Genomic DNA, 18,080 nt, shown 5'->3' on the forward strand with positions numbered 1-18,080 from the left:
GAATTGGACCAGTGGCATATAAGATCGCGTTACCACCACATCTTTTGAACCTGCATGACGTGTTCCACGTATCGCAGCTTCGTAAATACACTTTTGATCCTAGTCATGTCCTAGAGCCGGAATCAGTCCAAGTGAGAGAAGACCTGACGCTTCCAGTAACTCCGGTTAGGATTGATGATACCAGCACCAAACGTCTCCGCGGAAAGGAAGTTTATTTGGTGAAAGTAGCTTGGAGTCGGGCTGGTATTGAAGAACATACCTGGGAGCTTGAATCAGAGATGCGAAAGGACTACCCACACCTCTTTTCAGGTAATTCCCTCTGAATTTTGAGGACAAAATTCCTAATTAGGTGGGTAGGATGTAAACCCCGCTAAAATCGGTAAATTATTAGTTAATAAATTGAATTTTAGTTAGGAATGCTAAAAATGCAAAACTAATATCAAAATAGGATAGGGCTCGTCGAAACGAAAATTTTGATACCAATTTCGAAAATTTGGCCCAAAAACGGACCGAAAGGGCCAAACTGGTTGAACCGGGGCCCAAACCGGGCCCGTGGGTCCAACCGGACCCAAACACTTAAATGAGGCAGCAGCTCTTTTCTTCCTCACAAGCTGCTGCGACGCCATTACAGCAAGGGAGGGAGAGGAGATTCACAAACCCTCACCATTCCTTCCAACTACCATAACTTTCTCATCCGGGCTCCGATCGCCGCACCGTTCGCGGCCACGCGTCGGGCTCGTCGAGCTCTTCAATTTTATCCAAACAAAACAGTAAGTGAATCGGTTTTTCCTAGCTTCATTTCTGCTGGTATATGAATTTCGAGTTTAAGGTTTGAGAAACTCAATCCCTTTATGATTTTTTTATGTTTTAGGGGTTCACTAGACTTGATTTCTTGTGGGTATTGCCCAAGGATCAGTGGGTAAAGGTAAGAGATCTCAAACCCTAATAAAATTTCTGAATTTAGGCATTTGGGTATTGAGTTGTTATGTTGGATGTGTTAATTGTGGTTTAGGTAGTGTGTATGTGAATGTTGATGCTTGTTGGAGGCTTGTTGGTGATCAAGCTTGGTTTGGGGCTGTTTGATTGAGTTTGGAGGGGCTGTAATTTTGAGTTGTGAGGCTGCCTTGGGTGAACTAAGTGATCGGCCAAGGTATGGTTTAAGTTTCGCACGTTTAATATTTACGGTATTGTGAAAACTTAGGTTAGAAGAACCATAGGATAAGTTGAATTGTTAATGACATTAATGATTAGCTTGGTATTGTTGTTAGTATAATTTTTGGTAATCATATATTGGGAATAGGAGGTCTTGAGGTTATTAATTTTATGCCCTTGGACTTGCTTATGATGGATTGTATTGGTGTTGGTATAGCTTGATGATTATGGTTGATGTTTGTTCTTGAAAAATTGTTATGTGAAGTAATGGTTTAATGCATGTATGAGAGTTGATGATAGCATTAATGGATTGGTAATAGGTTGATGGAATATTGTGTGTGAAAAGTTGATATTGTATAAGTGGAACGGTAATTGTGAAGGGTTGTTCATATATATTCACATATGATTTATACTAAACGCAATCTAAGATTATGGCTTATTGGATTGTTTAAAAATAGCTTGAAACGGCTGTTGGTGAGGTAGAAATGGAAGTGTTAGCAAATGTATGTGTTATAGGTGAAGAGAGTGGTAAATAGTGGCTCTTATGAAGAGAATAAGGATGTTAATGAAGTTTAATGTTAAGGTTTGATACTTGATGATGTATTGATGATAATTGCCATGGCTTATGAATAATGATATCTGAGATACGAGTTTTCCCTGGGTAAGAACCGTGGCTCGCCACCACGTGTTCCAGGTTGAATCTCGATACTCTGTTGACCCTACGTCGTAAGGGTGACCGGGCACGTATAAATTCCCGGGTATGGATACCCCCATTGAGCGATGATATGATAATTGAATGTGAACTCTATGCATAGACTCTTGGGGATGCGCGACGAGGGACAGTCTAAGGTTTTCGGACTTGTCGGGTTGGCTGGATAACCGACAGATGGGCCCCATCAGCCATAGGACAGGCATGCATCATATGCATTTGTTTGTTTTGATTGCTATGCAGTTCATGGGTATGCCTAATTGATATATATTACCTGCTATTTGTTATACCTGCTATTTGTACTATTTGATCATTACCTGTGTATGAAGTTGTTTGGTTGCTTGTTCTTGTTGATTGAAAATTGAAAATGAAGAATTAACCACATGAACGTATTTTGGTTCGGTGGCTATTGTGATAGTGGTTCGGTGGCTATTGTGATAGTGGTTCGGTGGCTATTGTGATAGTGGTTCGGTGGCTATTGTGATTTTCGGTTCAGTGGTTTGTTGTTAGGTTAAGATTGAACTTGAGTAAGTTAGGCAGATTTAGAATACCTACCCCTGTTTATGGCTTCTATTTTAGTGCTTAAGTTGGATAATTGAATAACGGAGTTCTAGGATTGCCTATGGCATTCTCAGGACCGTATTTCTTATGCGCGTGGCACTTTTACCATGCTGAGAACCTCCGGTTCTCATTCCGTATTGTTTTGTTGTTTTTCAGATGCAGGTCGAGAGGCTCCTCGCTAGGCGTCTGGATTCTGGAAAGCGAAGTAGTTCTTGGGTGTATTTTGGTTTCTATTTGTATATATGTATATATATATGTAGCTCACTCTCCAAGTAACTTATGTATGCTGCTCCTCTTAGAGGTTGAGGGAGAGATAGGAGTTTACTTTGGTATTTTGGTATATTTTGGGGACACTTATGTATGTTTATATGTATATATGTATCCTCCGGCCAGCCTTAGCTTCGCAGGCTGAGTCAGAGGCTAGTTATGTTGTTCCTTGACTTTTCTTTATCCCTTCGTTTATTGTTTTATCATGTTCCTATTAGGTTTCTCGGCACACAAGTAATCCTATTCCTTGAGCGTTGCGCTTTTTGTTTTGCGATTCTTATTTACCCACTTTGTTTCAAGGCTCCTAGTATATTTTTTTTCAGTATTATATGTATATCTTTACTATTAGAGGTCTGTAATACCACACTACCTCTGTTCTATGACTTAAGCGTAAAACACTGTGTAGGAGGGTGTTACATATTACATACGAGAAACCAAAACCATGCCTTAGCCGATTTCTTTCCTAAGCCAAAAATACCCAAATTGATAAGGTCACAAGCCTTCAACACCAAAAATACAAGGCATAGCTACCGCACGGCTAATCATCTGTCGGTTCTTACTTGTGTCAAAATAGGATCTCTCTATCCTTTTGCACACTGTCACTGCGCCCAACATTCGTAAGTTTGAAACTCGTCACAGTCATCTCCTTCCAAATCCTACTCAAAATACCAAGGACAAAGTTTAGACTTTTCAGATCTCAGGAATGCTGCCAATTAGTGCTAGCCTCTACCACGAAGGTTGTAATCTCACGGACTCGGTCCATGGATCAGAGACCCAAGAGATACACACTCAAGCTGTCGCCTAATGACTACGTTGAACTTAGATAGATTGGGAGTGGTTGTCAGTCATGCGTTCATAAAGTTGAGGATAATGATGAGTGTCACGGATCATCATATTCGCTATTTTGAAGTACGAGTGAGTATCTTAGAATAGAATCAAGCGTGATTGAATAGAAAACAATAGTAATTGCATTAATCCATTGAGACACAACAGAGCTCCTCACCCCCACCTATGGGGTTTAGAGACTCATGCCGTAGAAGATACAATATGAGATGTAAAATGTCATGAGTTACAAAATAAATCTCTAAAAGTAGTTTTTATACTAAACTAGTAACCTAGGTTTACAGAAAATGAGTAACTAAGTGCAGATAGTGCAGAAATCCACTTCTAAGGTCCACTTGGTGAGTGTTTAGGCTGAGATTTGAAGATTTTACGTGCATAGACCATTCTTGGAGTTAAACGCCATCTTGGGTGCCAGTTTGGGCGTTTAACTCCAGTTTTGGTGCCAGTTCTGGCGTTTTACGCCAGAAAAGGGTCTCTGACAAAGTATGAACTATTAGAGATTGCTGGAAAGCCCAAGATGTCTACTTTCCAACGCAATTAAGATCGCTCCAATTGGGCTTCTGTAGCTCCAGAAAATGCACTTCGAGTTCAAGAGGGTCAGAATCCAACAGCATCGGCAGTCCTTTCTCAGCCTCTGAATAAGATTTTTGCTCAGGTTCCTCAATTTCAGCCAGAAAATACTTGAAATTATCGAAAAAACACCAACTCATAGTAAAGTCCAGAAATGTGATTTTTGCATAGAAACTAATAAAAATATAATAAAAAGTAACTAAAATGTATTAAAAACTTCCTAAAAATAATGCCAAAAAGCGTATAAATTATCCGCTCATCACCAGTTTAGAACTAGGTTTGTCTCTTGGCACCTATTTAACACTAAGGCAAGTTGATTAAGGCAATTAGGAAAGGAATCTCCAAAAACTGAAAAAACATCCATGAAGACTTCAATGAATTTTTCAATCATGTTTGAGAAAATAGACAACATGCATATTTGGAAAGTTGCAGGGGCATTGCACAATCCAAAAGGCATGCGCCTGTAAGCAAAAACTCCATATGGACAGGTAAATGACGTCTTTTCTTAATCTCTTGGATCAACCACTATTTGATTATAACCCGAATATCCATCAAGAAAACAGTAATATGTATGTCCTGCCAATCTCTCCAGCATCTTGTCCATAAAAGGCAGTGGGAAATGATCTTTTCTAGTTGCCTCATTGAGTTTCCTATAGTCAATGCACATCCTCCAACCTATTACTGTTCTTGTGGGGATGTGTTCGTTCTTCTCATTAGGTGCAACTGTGATCCCTCCTTTCTTTGGAACCACATGGACAGGGCTCACCCATGTGCTGTCGGAAATGGGGTAGATCACTCCTGCCTGCCATAGCTTCTTAATTTCTTTTTGAACCACTTCTTTCATGACTGAATTCAATCTTTTTTGGGCTTGAATGGAGGGCATGGCATCATCTTCCAACAAGATCTTATGCATGCATATGGATAAGCTTATCCCTTTTAAGTCAGCAAGGGTCCATCCAATGGCATCTTGGTGCTTTTGCAACACCTTGATTAATTCATCTTCCTACTCTTGACTAAGGGAAAAGTTGATGATCACTGGGTAACTTCCATCGCTTCCCAAGTACGCATATTTGAGAGTAGGAGGCAATGCTTTCAGCTCCAGTTTGGGTGCTTCTTTTGCCTTTTTCCTCTCCTCCAATGTGCTTAGAATAGGCATTTCAACTGAATTGACATTAGCAACCTCAACATTTAACATGGACTCACCCTCTGTCAATCTTTCAAGTGCTTCTTCAAAGGTTTCTTGCACCACAGTTTCCACTGCATCTAGCCTCATATACTCTCTTAGTGACTCTGGTGGATAGCTCATGGCTTTGAATACATTGAACACCATTTTCTCATCATGTAGCCTAACGGTAAGTTCACCCTTTTGAACATCAATGATGGCTCCAGCGGTAACTAAAAATGGCCTCCCCAAAATTATTGAAGCCTTAGCTTCTTCCTCCATATCCAAGATCACAAAGTCAGCAGGGAAGATGAAGTCCTCCACTTTCACTAACAAGTCCTCTACTATTCCATGAGAAAATTTGAATGACCGATCTGCTAATTAGAGGGCCATTCTTGTTGGTTTGGCTTCTTCAATCTTCATTCTTTTCATCATTGTTAAGGACATCAAATTTATACTAGCTCTCAAGTCACATAAGGCTTTTTCAACTTTTATTTTCCCTATAATACAGGGAATTTGGAAGCTTCCTGGGTCCTTCAACTTTTGAGGCAGCTTGTGTTAGATGATAGCACTACATTCCTCAGTTAATACCACAGTTTTCTCATTCCTCCAGCTTCTCTTTTTGGTCATCAATTCCTTCATAAACTTAGCATAAAGTGGCATTTGTTCTAGTGCTTCTGCAAAGGGAATGTTGATCTGAAGTTTCTTGAAAATCTCCAAAAATTTTGAGAATTGGCCATCCTTTGCATTCTTCATTAGGCATTGAGGGTAAGGGGCATGTGGGATATATGGCTTTAGGACTTCTTTTTCTTCTGATGAACTTGAAGTAGGTGTTTGTACTTCTTCCTTGTCATTTGAACTATCCTCCTCTTTCTCCTCTTTAGTCTCCCTTGACTTCTCTTTCAATTCCCTTCCACATCTGAAGGTAATAGCTTTGCATTCCTCTCTTGAAGTTGTCTTGGTGGCATTACTGGAACTATAGCCAGAGGCTTGTTTGGATAGGTATTCAACTTGTGCTTCAAGCAGCATCTTAATTTTGCATATTTGATGTTACTTCTTCCCTGAATTTTTTCATGGCTTCAGAATCTTTGCAGAGATTAGCAATCATAGCTTCCATTCTGGCCAATATGTCTTCATCATGTGGTGATGTTTGGTTGTGATTAGGATGTTGAAGGTGGTTATTATGGTTTTGGTATGGTGGCTATGGATAAGTGTTTTGTGTAGCATGGTATGGTCTTTGGTTGGAGTTTTGGTGAGTAGAGTTGTTATACTGGGTTGGGTTTTGAGGTTTGTGGTCTTTGCCTTGGCTTTGTTGGTTCCTCCACCCAAAATTTGGATGGTTTCTCCAACCAGAGTTATAAGTTTTAGAATATGGATCATTAGCTTGCCTAGATGAATTTCCAAGGTAATTAGCTTCCTCCCAGTTAACTTCTTCTTCTGTCTCCAACTCTTCTTGAGGTGATGGTTGAGTGGGGATTGCTGCGGCCTGATTCTTCTCCATTTGCTTGGTCAATTCAGCTAATTGCATGGTGATCATCTTGTTCTGAGCCAGGATTACATCCATTTGGTTTAATTCTAGGACTCTCCGGTTGTTGCTTTGTCTGAGGCATAAAAGTACTCGTTATCAGCCACTGTTTCTATCACATCAATGGCTTCTACAATGGTCTTCTTTTTGTTGAGGGAACCTCCAGATGAGTGGTCTACAGCTTTCTACAATTCATGATTTAGCCCTTCATAGAAGATATGAATTTGCACCCACTCATTAAACATATTAGGGGGGCATTTCCTTGTCAAATCCTTGAATCTCTTCCAAGCTTCATAAAGAGTCTCACCATTCTGCTGTCTGAATGTTTGTAGTTCCGTTCTCAGCCTGTTTACTTTTTGTGGAGTGTAGAACCTTGTCAAGAATCTGCTCATTACATCTTCCCAGGTGGTCAAGCTTTCCTTGGGAAATGATTCCAGCCATTTTGATGCTTTGTCCCTCAAGGAAAATAGAAATAGTAGCAATCTATTGGTGTCAGGATGAACACCATTAGATTTAACAGTGTCACATATCCTTTGGAATTTAGTGAGATGCTTATTAGGATCCTCTTGGGCACTCCCTCCAAAAAAGCAGTTCTTTTGGACAAGAGTTATGAGCTGGGGTTTCAATTCGAAGTTATTGACATTGATAGTTGGCCTTTGAATGCTGCTAACACAGTTTCCTAGGTTTGGATTGATGTATGATTCCATAACTCTCCTCTCTTGTCCAGCAGGGTTGGCTCCACCTCTTCTGGCATGGTTATTCACCTCTCCTTTATAATGGTTTTCCATATCATCCTCTATGGTTATATCCAAATCTTTCTCCTCTTCTTCTGCACTAACAGCCCTCTTTTCTCTTGCTTCCTTCCTTAATCTCAAGAAGGTTCTTTCTGGTTCACTATCAAATGAGATTGAGGCCACTCTTCTACCTATCATATAATGAACAAGTACAAGAAACAGCAAATGCAGAGTCCACTAAAACAGAGTATAGTTAGCTTGGTTAGAGTAATTTATCAAATAGTTAGTGGGTTAGCTTCCTGGAAAGTAAAAGAGAATGAAGAAATTAAAGAAAAACAAATAAAATTGCAGAAAAATTAAAATGAACAACTGAAATTAAAACTCAATTAATCAAAAGAAAAGAAAAGTGCTCAATCTAGTTATCCTTTAATTTAGTAATTATCAATACAAAACCAATCCCTGGCAACGGCGCTATAAACTTGATACGCTAAAATTTGCCTCTCAACAAATTTCCTATCGGTAAGTGCACTGGTTCGTCGTCAAGTAAAAACTCACAATAGAGTGAGGTCGAATCCCACATGGATTGGTAGATCGATCAATTATAATTGGTGAATTGTTCTAGTTGAGCAAAATAGGAATTGAATTGAAATATGACGAAAGTAAAATTTGTGGGAAACTTAAATTGCAAGAAAGTAAATGAATAGAAATTAAATTGCTGGAAATTAAATGACAGAAGCTTAAATTGCAAGAAATTAAATGGGAATGAAGAATTAGCATGAAAATTAAAGAAGTAGAATGTAAATAGAATGGGTAAGATCAAAGATAGAGATTCATTGGGTTTCAGGAGATATTGAATTCTCCGGATCAAATCATTTTCGCCTCTTCCTCAATCAATGCATTCATTGACATTGCTTGGCAATCTTAGATGAATGCATCCCAATGTCTTGGCATACCAATCTCTCTAAGCATGAACAAATGCCCAATGTCTTGATTTAATTGCTCATGAGAAGAGTTGAAGTTCGGTCACTGATTATACCACACAAATTCATAGATCAAAGTATTGGTAGGATTACATGTCACTATATCCATCCAACCCCCAATCTAATCCAACGTGAGAAAGCAATTCTAGCATGAATTCTTCATCCCTCTCTCAAGGATCCGAAGAATTCCAATTATGGGTAGCTTCTTTCTTAAGACAACTATCCAATTGCATTAAGACCGAAAGCTTTCTAACAAAAATCAAGAGAAAAGAAAGAAGAAGAAGTTGAAAACTACTATTGATCCATTGAATTACAATAGAGCTCCCTAACCCAATGAAAGGGGTTTAGTTGTTCATAGCTCTCAAAATAGAAATTGGAATTAAAAGATACATTCTGAATTCCGAAAAACGAAAGTGCAGTAAGTGTAAAGATTGAAAAAAATCAGAAAAGGGTCTTTTCTAACTCAAATTCTAAGCTATTTATACACTTTTTTCCATTGATCTTCAATCTCTGAAATAGGATTTTGGCCTTGTTGGAATTGGGTTGAGAGTGGCTCCAATTGGTTTCAATTGCTATTGAGAAGAGATCTGTTTAAATTGTGAGTTCCGGTACTTCACGTTGGAGTCAACATTTGATAGCCAACGTTGACTCAAATGCCATTTAGAACAAAACCAGAAAAACCAGAAAGCTTGCTGTCACTGGCGTTTGACTCAACGTTGGAGGGCCAACGTTCTGCTTACCCACGTGTACGTGAGCTTTACGCTAAGGCGTGAAATCTAAAATTTTGCTTGTTCACGCGTACGCGTGCACCACACTCATGCGTGAAGGTTGAGACTTTGCTTCTTTACACGTGCACGTACACCATGCTTTCGCGTCAGTTGCCCTTTTTCTTATCGACGCGTACGCGTCATTGTCGCGTACGCATGGATTCAAGTTTTTCAATTCCAAATTCTGAGCTTGGCATTGCGGATGTTGGAGGGAACATTTGAGGCAACGTTGGACCTCCAACATTCACTTTGTGACGCGTACGTGTGATCCACGCATACGCGTGGATGGTCATTTTTGCCATTCCACGCGTGCGCGCGACGCACGCTTGCGCGTGGATAAAGAAGTTTTGCTATGCGTACGCGTCACTCAAAATTTATTTAGCTCCAGAATTGAATTTTTCATTACAACGTTGGGGGTAACGTTGAATGTCCAACGCTCCCTCAAACGTGAACACCAGCACACATGCAGAGTACTGCTATGCCTTTCTTCCAACGTTTGAGCCAACGTTGGTGGGCCAACTTGGCCACCAACGTTGCTTCCTCTTCATCTTTTCCAGGCTCCTTCTTCAACCTTCCTCCATGCTTTTCTTCACCTATCATCAACTAATACATGCATCAAAGCCTTGCTTAAGTCATGATAATTCTCATCATTCTTAGCATACACGTAATTATAGCATAATTCTCATGAAATTACATCAAATTAATCATGATTGAATGAATCTAGGTATGCATGAATTTCTACCCAATTTGCTTACTTATAACTCAAGAAAGTACATAAAACCTATTAAAAACAAAGAAAAAGGCTAGTGAAACTAGCCTAAGATGCCCTGGCATCACTTAGTCAATGTCTTAATTTTTGTTTGAAATGGTATTGCTATTTTAAGTTAGCTTTTTGTTATTATTTTTGGTTTGTTTTCAGGATGATATAATTAATAATTTATTTTATTTTGCTAATATTCATTGTCTTATTTTTTATTTTCTATTTATTTTACTTTGTTTTAAAAATATAATTGAAGTTGAAAATTTCTTTCACTAGGTGATAGCCAACTAAATTATGCTGAAGCAAAATTTCATATTTGGATTTTGGCCTCTGATAATTGTCTTATTTGATCTATACTTATTTTGATTTATAGGTTTGGTGTTTGATACTGATAGAAATGTTTACATCACAAAATTTTTCTCAGAAGCAGATTCTATTATGAAAATACCATATCACTGGATTTTAGTGTTCTTGAGGAGCTAATTGAGGTTTGTGTTTGTGTTAAAAATTAAAAAACATTCAAATGTTTATATATATATGAATATTTTTGCATTTTACAGGAAATGCGAATTAGGTCATGTCTTATTGTATTTGTTGCATTTTTTGATGTCCGTACAAGATATTTTATGTAAGTTTTAGTCATCTAATCTATCATTGATATATAGAAATTTGATTTATGGCCTATTAAAATAGATATTCTCATTGCAATGACTTTTACTATTAACGTGAAGCTCCAATTTACATGGTAATTCATCTTTCTTTTATCTTTAATATAATAACTTATAAATAGCTAATTATTTAATTTTTAAAAATTCGGAATGTTGTAGACGGTACGGATGGTGACGGCGACAGGTCCAACGATAGTAACAGATCTGGCGGTGATGGGAGTCACAGCGACCCAAAACAGAGGCACGAACGGCAGCGATGATGGCTGAAATGAACGGCGATGGCAACGGACTTTCAGCGGCGGTGATGGCGCAACATAATGACAGCTCCCTCCCCGTGCTTGCTCTCTGTCTCCTCGACGGGCACGGCGGCGGTGAGACGAAGATGCTTGGCTTCACGAACAGTGAGGCGCTACGCCGACGCGGGACAGCCGCCTCCCCTCTTCTCTTCTGTCGCAGTTCACTCTCTTCCCTTTCTTTCTTTGTTATTTCCGCGTGTGTGTGTGGGGGTTGTGGAAAGAAAAGATGTGAGGGTTGTTTGCAGCTTATTTATCTCAAATTTTATTATTTATATATACAAAAATTTTTTAAAATAATTTCTAAATTAATATTTTTTATGTATTAACTAACTTAAAATAAAGAAACTTATTAAAGTTGACAATACATACTCTATCTACTGGCACCCAATTCGTTGCGGATTGGATAGAAATCAGTCCGAGTATGTAATGACTTACAATAAGTGAGCAGCTACTAAACTAGTAAGTTAATTTAGTAATTTAAAGCATTTATTAATATGTATGAAATTCGGAATGATTGAATTTTATATTTACTTTAAATTTGATATTTCTGCGGATAGAATAAGGTAAGGTAGGGTTTAAAACTTTAGAGTACGGATAGGGTTAGGGTTGAGAGATTCTCAACCTGCGAGTAGAATATGATAGAATTTTAATAAAATTTTCAACCCGCAAATAAGATTAGGGTACCCTACCCTACCAATTACCAGTCCTATTACTTATATTTGATTTTTGACCATGCAAAATATTAATTTAATCTAATTTATTTTAATTTATAAATATTATATTCAATGATCATTCTTTAATAATGAAGAAAAAAATCATCCAAACTTGTTTGAAGAAATACAAAAATTTTTGTTTGATATAAAATTTTTCACATAAACAATTAACAATATTTGTGTAAATTTTTATGAATGCAACATTTTAGAAATTGTATATAATGCGAATCAAGTTATTTATAAAGTCAAATTTGGAAATCATGGTCAACCACAAAGTTAACGTGGATCATTTACAAAATTTCATTGTACAGCCTCTAATACTTTGCAGCTTACAGGGTTTAAGGGCACATGTTAAGATTACAAAATTAAAAATTTTTTATTAGAAAAACAAAAAATTAAATTTTTAATGTATTTGTTTTGTAATAAGAAAAAATATCTTAACAAATCCAAGTATTCTATTCATATTTTTTAAAACCTTTTGAAACTCAATGGTTATAATATTACACAACATACTATAGTAGTCGAGGTTACTTGGGCTACCACAGTTAGCGATATAAAATAGATTTTTTTATCATAGAAATATTTTTCTAAATTTATTTGGTATCAAATATCTTAGAAATTTAGATATATAAATAATAACATTTATAATGTAATGTCCTTTTAGATATAGTTATTACTAGTATTTTTGTCTGTGAAAAATTACGGGTATATTTAGACCAATATTAACTATAATAAAAAATAATAAAAATATCTAAAATGTTTAATTGCAATGTAGAATAAAAAACAATAAATGAGAAAAATAACAAATAGTAGTAATAAAAAATAGCATATCATTTTAGGTTTGAAAAAATTTCTTTGAATATAATATTTGTTGTGTGTAAATCCCGCATAATTAACAAATAATTAGTCAATAAATTAAATATTAATAAAAAAATTAGAAAATAGAATTTTATAGTTTAATGAGAAAGAATTAATTAAAATACGAATTTTGACACTAATTTTAAAAAATTTGACTCAAGATTGGATCAGGTAGGCCGAACCGGTTGACCGAACCCACAACGGGCCCAAAGGCCCAGCTAGTTCACTTAACCGAATGAGCTAGCTCATTCCTTCCTCCTTCCTTGCTGTTTCACATTGGAACACATAAAGGAAGAGAAGAAAAGTTCCCAAACCCTTATTTCCCATTCAAATCCACATCTCTTTCAACTCCGAGTTCCGATCGCCACATCGTTTACGGCCATGCGACTGCAGTGTTGAGCTCTACAAAGTCCGGTACTCAATTTGATAAGAAAGTCACAATTTTATTTTCAATCTTCTCCTCCCCAATTTCAAAAATTCAATGTTGTGAGGTGTTGAGATCTTTGATTTTTGATGTTATAGGATCCGAATAGCTTGAGGAATTAGTGGATTTTTATTAGCTTGAGGTATGGTTAAGGTAAGGACCCTCAAACCCCTAGTAAATCCCTTGTTTATACGTGTTTCGGTATTGAAATTTGGTATATAAATGTATATCTTTAATTTGAAACAAATTTCATTCCAATCCAAAATTCGAGGCTCCAGTTATGGATCGCCAAGTTCGTTAAAATCAAGTTTTTCATATAAAATACCAACCTCTATTTTTACCACATTTTCCAACTCAAACCTGCACTCCTAGTTTCAAACAACATCAAAACATACCAAACTACATATTATTATTTTACATTCACATCATACACTCTCATACACAATTTTGCCAATTCCAACCCCAACCATTCACATTCAACACCACATTTATACTCAATCATCAATATATCATTGTTATTCATAATAAGCACTATTTCATCAACCATCCACCACATTCATTTAACAACAACATACGTAATACCCACATCAAACAACACATAATTCAATAATCAAAACTACCACATGTACACCAACATATGATTCATCTTATCATTTGGTCGTCTAGCCTAAGTTTTCACAAGATATTATATATTACATACGAGAAACCAAAACCATGCCTTAGCCGATTTCTTTCCTAAGCCAAAAATACCCAAATTGATAAGGTCACAAGCCTTCAACACCAAAAATACAAGGCATAGCTACCGCACGGCTAATCATCTGTCGGTTCTTACTTGTGTCAAAATAGGATCTCTCTATCCTTTTGCACACTGTCACTGCGCCCAACATTCGTGAGTTTGAAGCTCGTCACAGTCATCTCCTTCCAGATCCTACTCGAAATACCACAGACAAGATTTAGACTTTCCGGATCTCAGGGATGCTGCCAATTAGTTCTAGCCTCTACCACGAAGGTTGTAATCTCAACGACTCGGTCCATGGATCAGAGACCCAAGAGATACGCACTCAAGCTGTCGCCTAATGACTACGTTGAACTTAGATAGAACGGGAGTGGTTTTCAGTCATGCGTTCATAAAGTTGAGGATAATGATGAGTGTCACGGATCATCATATTCTCTATTTTGAAGTACGAGTGAGTATCTTAGAATAGAATCAAGCGTGATTGAATAGAAAACAATAGTAATTGCATCAATCCATTGAGACACAACAGAGCTCCTCACCCCCACCTATGGGGTTTAGAGACTCATGCCATAGAAGATACAATATGAGATGTAAAATGTCATGAGTTACAAAATGAATCTCTAAAAGTAGTTTTTATACTAAACTAGTAACCTAGGTTTACAGAAAATGAGTAACTAAGTGCAGATAGTGCAGAAATCCATTTCCAAGGTCCACTTGGTGAGTGTTTAGGCTGAGCTTTGAAGCTTTTACATGCATAGGCCATTCTTGGAGTTAAACGCCAGCTAGGGTGCCAGTTTGGGCGTTTAACTCCAGTTTTGGTGCCTGTTCTGGCGTTTTACGCTAGAAAAGGGTCTTTGGCTGGTGTTTAACTCCAGTTTGGGCCATCATATCTCGGACAAAGTATAGACTATTATAGATTGCTGGAAAGCCCAAGATGTCTACTTTCCAACGCAATTAAGATCGCTCCAATTGAACTTCTGTAGCTCCAAAAAATCCACTTCGAGTTCAGGAGGGTCAGAATCCAACAGCATCTGCAGTCCTTTCTCAACCTCTGAATCAGATTTTTGCTCAGGTTCCTCAATTTCAGCCAGAAAATACTTGAAATTACAAAAAAACACACCAATTCATAGTAAAGTCCATAAATGTGATTTTTTAATAGAAACTAATAAAAATATAACAAAAAGTAATTAAAATATATTAAAAACTACCTAAAAATAATGCCAAAAAGCATATAAATTATCCGCTCATCACCAGTTTAGAACTAGGTTTGTCTCTTGGCAGCTTTTTTAACACTAAGGCAAGATGATTAAGGAAATTAGGAAAGGAATCTCCAAAAACTGAAAAATCATCTATGAAGACTTCAATGAATTTTTCAATCATGTCTGAGAAAATAGACAACATGCATATTTGAAAGTTGCAGGGCATTGCACAATCCAAAAGGCATGCGCCTGTAAGCAAAAACTCCATATGGACAGGTAAATGACGTCTTTTCTTAATCTCTTGGATCAACCAGTATTTAATTATAACCCGAATATCCATCAAGAAAACAGTAATATGCATGTCCTGCCAATCTCTCCAGCATCTGGTCCATAAAAGGCAGTGGGAAATGATCTTTTCTGGTTGCCTCATTGAGTTTCCTATAGTCAATGCACATCCTCCAGCCTATTACTGTTCTTGTAGGGATGTGTTTGTTCTTCTCATTAGGTACAACCATGATCCCTCTTTTCTTTGGAACCACTTCTTTCATGACTGAATTCAATCTTCTCTGGGCTTGAATGGAGGGCTTGGCATCATCTTCCAGCAAGATCTTATGCATGCATATGGATAAGCTTATCCCTTTTAAGTCAGCAAGGGTCTATCCAATGGCATCTTGGGTGCTTTTGCAACACCTTGATTAATTCATCTTCCCGCTCTTGACTAAGGGCAAAGTTGATGATCACTGGGTAACTTCCATCACTTCCCAAGTACGCATACTTGAGAGTAGGAGGCAATGCTTTCAGCTCCAGTTTGGGTGCTTCTTTTGCCTTTTTCCTCTCCTCCAATGTGCTTAGAATAGGCATTTCAACTGAATTGACATTAGCAACCTCAACATTTAACATGGACTCACCCTCTGTCAATCTTTCAAGTGCTTTTTCAAAGGTTTCTTACACCACAGTTTCCACTGCATCTAGCCTCATATACTCTCTTAGTGACTCTGGTGGATAGCTCATGGCTTTGAATACATTGAACACCATTTTCTCATTATGTAGCCTAACGGTAAGTTCACCCTTTTGAACATCAATGATGGCTCCAGCGGTAACTAAAAATGGCCTCCCCAAAATTATTGAAGCCTTAGCTTCTTCCTCCATATCCAAGATCACAAAGTCAGCAGGGAAGATGAAGTCCTCCACTTTCACTAACAAGTCCTCTACTATTCCATGAGAAAATTTGAATGACCGATCTGCTAATTGGAGGGCCATTCTTGTTTGTTTGGCTTCTTCAATCTTCATTCTTTTCATCATTGTTAAGGACATCAAATTTATACTAGCTCTCAAGTCACATAAGGCTTTTTCAACTGTTATTTCCCCTATAATACAGGGAATTTGGAAGCTTCCTGGGTCCTTCAACTTTTGAGGCAGCTTGTGTTGGATGATAGCACTACATTTCTCAGTTAATACCACAGTTTTCTCATTCCTCCAGCTTCTCGTTTTGGTCATCAATTCCTTCAGAAACTTAGCATAAAGTGGCATTTGTTCTAGGGCTTCTGCAAAGGGAATGTTTATCTGAAGTTTCTTGAAAATCTCCAAAAATTTTGAGAATTGGCCATCCTTTGCATTCTTCATTAGGCATTGAGGGTAAGGTGCCTGTGGGACATATGGCTTTAGGACTTCTTTTTCTTCTGATGAACTTGAAATAGGTGTTTGTACTTCTTCTTTGTCATTTGAACTATCCTCCTCTTTCTCCTCTTTAGTCTCCCTTGACTTCTCTTTCAATTCCCTTCCACTTTTGAAGGTAATAGCTTTGCATTCCTCTCTTGAAGTTGTCTTGGTGGCATTACTGGAACTATAGCCAGAGGCTTGTTTGGACAGGTATTCAACTTGTGCTTCAAGTTTCTGAGTGGCAGCATCTTAATTTTGCATATTTGATGTTATTTCTTCCCTGAATTTTTTCATGGCTTCAGAATCTTTGCAGAGATTAGCAATCATAGCTTCCATTCTGGCCATTATGTCTTCATCATGTGGTGATGTTTGGTTGTGATTAGGATGTTGAAGGTGGTTATTATTGTTTTGGTATGGTGGCTGTGGATAAGTGTTTTGTGTGGCATGGTATGGTCTTTGGTTGGAGTTTTGGTGAGTAGAGTTGTTATACTGGATTGGGTTTTGAGGTTTGTGGTCTTTGCCTTGGCTTTGTTGGTTCCCCCACCCAAAATTTGGATGGTTTCTCCAACCAGAGTTATAAGTTTTAGAATATGGATCATTAGCTTGCCTAGATGAATTTCCAAGGTAATTAGCTTCCTCCCAGTTAACCCCTTCTTCTGTCTCCAACTCTTCTTGAGGTGATGGTTGAGTGGGGATTGCTGCGGCCTAATTCTTCTCCATTTGCTTGGTCAATTCAGCTAATTGCATGGTGATCATCTTGTTCTGAGCCAGGATTACATCCATTTGGTTTAATTCTAGGACTCTCCGGTTGTTGCTTTGTCTGAGGCATAAAAGTACTCGTTATCAGCCACTGTTTCTATCACATCAATGGCTTCTTCAATGGTCTTCTTTTTGTTGAGGGAACCTCCAGATGAGTGGTCTACAGCTTTCTACAATTCATGATTTAGCCCTTCATAGAAGATATGGATTTGCACCCACTCATTAAACATATCAAGGGGCATTTCCTTGTCAAATCCTTGAATCTCTCCCAAGCTTCATAAAGAGTCTCACCATCCTGCTGTCTGAATGTTTGTACTTCCATTCTTAGCCTGTTTACTTTTTGTGGAGTGTAGAACCTTGTCAAGAATCTGCTCATTACATCTTCCCAGGTGGTCAAGCTTTCCTTGGAAAATGATTCCAGCCATTTTGATGCTTTGTCCCTCAAGGAAAATAGAAATAGTAGCAATCTATTGGTGTCAGGATGAACACCATTAGATTTAACAGTGTCACATATCCTTTGGATTTTAGTGAGATGCTCATTAATATCCTATTGGGCACTCCCTCCAAAAGAGCAGTTGTTTTGGACAAGAGTTATGAGCTGGGGTTTCAATTCGAAGTTATTAGCATTGATAGTTGGCCTTTGAACACTGCTACCACAGTTTCCTGGGTTTGGATTGATGTATGATTCCAGAACTCTCCTCTCTTTTCCAGTAGGGTTGGCTCCACCTCTTCTGGCAT

General features: G+C 37.8%; 1 long non-coding RNA gene and 2 other non-coding genes across 3 annotated transcripts; all 3 read left to right on the top strand.

Moving 5' to 3' along the window:
• The first annotated feature begins 629 nt into the window (after positions 1–629).
• Positions 630–2,864, top strand: LOC140177855 (uncharacterized). The gene is made up of 3 exons (XR_011869366.1): positions 630–770; positions 872–925; positions 2,579–2,864. It is a non-coding gene; the product is annotated as an uncharacterized lncRNA (long non-coding RNA).
• A 4,164-nt stretch (positions 2,865–7,028) lies between these two features.
• LOC112765387 (small nucleolar RNA R71) lies at positions 7,029–7,136 on the top strand. The gene has a single exon (XR_003183719.1). It is a non-coding gene; the product is annotated as a small nucleolar RNA R71 (small nucleolar RNA).
• Positions 7,137–17,566: 10,430 nt separating this feature from the next.
• On the top strand, positions 17,567–17,673 carry LOC112765478 (small nucleolar RNA R71). Its single transcript, XR_003183794.1, has one exon. It is a non-coding gene; the product is annotated as a small nucleolar RNA R71 (small nucleolar RNA).
• Positions 17,674–18,080: the final 407 nt, after the last annotated feature.

The sequence above is a fragment of the Arachis hypogaea genome, chromosome 2, assembly GCF_003086295.3.
Source record: "Arachis hypogaea cultivar Tifrunner chromosome 2, arahy.Tifrunner.gnm2.J5K5, whole genome shotgun sequence".
NCBI lineage: Eukaryota > Viridiplantae > Streptophyta > Magnoliopsida > Fabales > Fabaceae > Arachis > Arachis hypogaea.